Source organism: Nicotiana tomentosiformis, chromosome 3 (genome assembly GCF_000390325.3).
Source record: "Nicotiana tomentosiformis chromosome 3, ASM39032v3, whole genome shotgun sequence".
Taxonomy (NCBI): Eukaryota; Viridiplantae; Streptophyta; class Magnoliopsida; order Solanales; family Solanaceae; genus Nicotiana; species Nicotiana tomentosiformis.
Genome location: NC_090814.1, coordinates 110,564,360 through 110,568,554, shown reverse-complemented (window position 1 = coordinate 110,568,554; position 4,195 = coordinate 110,564,360).

The following is a 4,195-nucleotide window of genomic DNA, read 5'->3' as shown; positions in this document are numbered from 1 at the left end:
ACTTCTACATTCGATGCTGAAACCTATCAAATCAAGTCCGATTGATCTCAAATTTTGCACACAAGTCATAAATGACAGAACGAAGCTATTAAAATTTTCAGAATCGAATTCTGACCCTGATATCAAAAAGTCAGCTCCCCGGTCAAACTTTCAAGCTTAAATTTCTATTTTAGCCATTTCAAGCCTAATTTAACTACGGACTTCCAAATGACTTTTCGGACACATTCCTATGTCTAAAATCACCATACAGAGCTAATTGAATCATTGAAATTTTATTCTGGGGTCATTTACACATAAGTCAACATCCAGTCAACCATTTCAACTTAAGCTTTCAACCTTGAGACTAAGTGTCTCAATTCATTCCGAAATATCTTCGGACCTAAATTGACTATCCCGGCAAGTCACAATATAGCTATAAAGTACAAAATGAGTAGTAAATGGGGGAGCAATGCTATAACTCTCAAAACGACTGGCTAGGTCGTTACAAGAAGTTAGAGATTCTAGAATGGAAATGGGAGTGGATTACTAGGAATTTTGTTGTTAGGCTCCCACAGACTCAGAGAAAGTTTGGTGTAGTTTGGGAGATTGTGGATAGATTGACCAAGTCAACTCATTTCATTCTTGTGGTTACTACTTACTCTTCGGATCAGCTGGCTCAGGTTTATATTCGCGAGATTGTCAGGCTTGATGGCGTATTGGTATCTATCATCTCTGACCGGGGTACACAGTTTACATCACGGTTCTAGAGGGCCGTACATTGTGAGTTGGGTACTTGGGTAGAGTTGAGTACAACATTTTACCCTCAGACGGATGGACTGTCCGAGCGCACTATTCAGATATTGAAGGATATGCTTTGTGCGTGTGTGATAGATTTCGGGGGTTCTTGGGATAAGTTCTTTCCACTTAAAGAGTTTTCTTACAGCAACAACTACGAGTCGAGCATTCAAATGGCTCCATATGAGGCCTTATATGAGAGGCGGTACCGGTCTCTAGTGGTTTGGTTCGAGCAGACAAGGATAGGCTATTGGGTACAGACTTGGTTCAGGATACTTTGTAAAAGGTTAAATTGGTACAGGATCAACTTCGTACAGCCCAATCTAGACAGAAGATTTATGCGGATCGGAAGGTTCGTGATGTTGCATTCATGGTTGGTGAGCGGGTCTTGCTCTGGGTTTCGCTCATGAATAGTTTTATGAGGTTCGGGAAGAAGGGCAAGTTGAGCCATAGGTATATTGGGCCTTTGATATTCTTGAAAGGATTGGAAAGGTGGCTTACAAACTTGTACTACCACCTAGTCTCACTGTAGTTCATCCAGTATTCTTTGTTTCCATGCTCCGAAAGTACCACGACGATCCATCTCGTGTGTTAGACTTTAGCTCAGTCCAGTTGGACAAGGATCTATCTTACGTTGAGGAACCAGTGGCCATTTTGGACAAACAAGTTAGAAAGTTGAGATCGAAGAGCATTGCTTCAGTAAAAGTACAGTGGAGGGGTCATCTGGTCAAGGAGGAAACTTGGGAGACCGAACATGATATGTGTAGCTGTTATCCTCATCTTTTCACCACTCCATGTATAATTCTAAACTCGTTTGAGGACAAACATTTGTTTAATAGGGGGAGGATGTAACGACCCGGCTAGTCATTTTGAGAGTTGTAGCCCCCTTCCTCCATTTACTGCTCATTTTGTACTTTATAGCTATTATGTGACTTGTCGGGGTAGTCAGTTTGGGTCCGGTGAGGTTTTGAAATGAATTGAGACACTTAGTCTCTAAGATGAAAACTTAAGTCGAAAAGCGTGACTAGATGTTGACTTATGTATAAACAACCCCGGAATAGATTTTCGATGATTCCAATAACTATGTATGGTGATTTTGGACTTAGGAGCGTGTCCGTAAAATTATTTGGAAGTCCATAGTTAAATTAGGCTTGAAATGGCTAAAATAGAAATTTAAGTTTGAAAGTTTGATTGGGGAGTTGACTTTTTTATATCGGGATCAGAATCCAGTTCTAAAAATTTTCATAGGTCTGTTATGTCATTTATCACTTGTGTGCAAAATATGAGGTCAATCAGACTTGATTTGATAGTTTTAGGCATCAAATGTAGATGTTGAAAATTCTTAAGTTCATTAAACTTGAATTGGGGCATGATTCATGGTTTTAGCATTGTTTGATATGATTTGAGGTTTTCACTAAGTTTGTATGACATTTTAGGAGTTGTTGGTACATTCAGACGGGGTCCCAAGTGGCTCGGGTGTGTTTCGGGGTGAGTTTTGAGGGAGTCTGGGCATTTCGGCACTATAATGATGTTTTGGGACAGTTGAAGTGCGGAGGGTACATTTTAGAGTGCGGATGTGCAGCCGCAAACTCCCAAAGTGCAGAGGCAGTGGTAATTGTGCGGACTGCAGTTGAAATTGTGTTGTCCGCAGTTGAAATTGTGCAGTCCATAGAATTTCTCTCGCGGCCGCAGAAAGGAGATTTTCAGGTTTGATGGTCCGACTTCGGAAGCATATATCTTTTAATCTAGAAGGAATTCAGAGATGATTCAAAAACAAAAATTGTAGCCCTTTGAGTCTGGTTGCCAGAAAAGTATACCTTTAATCATTTGGACATTTGTACAGAAAGTTATGATCAATTTACTAAAACCTGGTAGTGCAGTCACACTGAAGTGTGGCCGCAACATTTGGACCGCGGCCGCAGAACATGGAAATGTGTGGACAGTAAAATAAATGTGCGGTCAGCACAATGAGAGGTCAGATTTTTGTACTTTATAAATGAGGGTTAGAGTATTATTACATAGTTGGACTTTGGGAGCTCGTTTGGTGGCGAATATTCGTGGGAATTTCAAGAAATTCATCGGGGTAAGTGATTCTAACTCGGATTTGGTTAATATACAGAAATATATCATTGTTTTCATCATTTCATAAGTATTTTGAGATGGAAATTTAGGGGAAATTTTAGAAATTTCATAAAATATTATTTTGGGATTTAAATATCGATTCGGAGTCGGATTTGGGTAAAACTAGTATGGTTGGACTCGTAATTGAATTTGAATGGGTTGTCGGATTTTGTGAGTTTCATCGAATTCTGAGAAGTGAGCCCCACGGGTGATCTTTTGAGATAAATTTCAGGTTTTTGTTGAAAACTCTGTATTTTCATATGAAATTAATTCCTATAATTTGTATTGATTGAATCGAATTAATTATGATTAGATTCGAGTTGATCGGAGTCGGAAAAGTGAGGGAAAGGCATACTACTTGACCGATTGAGCTAGATTCGAGGTAAGTGACTTATCTAACCCTGTGTGAGGGAAATTCCCTTAGGATTTGATATTGTTGTAACATTTTGTGATATGTCGCTTACACGGGCTAAATTTGAAAATATCGGTTCTTGGTGAGTAGTCTTCTTTTAAATTCTTTAACTGAGTTGCTTTGGTATATGTAATGATTATGTTTAGCCTAGTATCACATGTCTACGTGCCTTAACGCTTACTTGCAATATGTGAAACATGCTTAGCTGAATTACCTACTTTCTTGATTTGATTTAAATCTTTAACTGTAAGATTCTTGCTGTAAATTCGTTATTCCTTCGGTTATTTGTTGCATATTTACTTTGAGACTACGAGGCGTTTCCTCGGGAAATCCCCCTGTACTGCATATTTACTTTGGGACTACGAGGCGGTTCCTTAGGAGATCTCCATGTACTGCATATTTACTTTGGGACTACGAGACGGTTCCTCGGGAGCACCCCTGTTGTTTACCTCTATTTGATGTGTTGTTCACTCCTCAGTCATCTCATTATATTATTATATCCTCTGTCGTATATTTATTATTATTTTCAGTAAGGCCTGACCTGACCTCGTCACTACTCTACCAAGGTTAGGCTTGGCACTTATTGGGTACCCCTGTAGTGTAATCATACTACGCTTCTGCACATCCTTTTGTGCAGATCTAGGTATCTCACGACCCAAATTCTCACATGTCGTGATGGAACCTATCTCAATACTAGGCAAACCGACAATCTCAATAAACCACCATATCTTTGAAGTTTGAAAAAAATATATTTAAATTCAGCAGAAGAAAACTCACAAATACAGATATAAACACTCCCAAAATCCAGTGTCACTGAGTACATGAGAATCTATATGTTACAAGTCTGTAAAATACGGTCTATAATAGTCTGGGGCCAAATACAGTAAA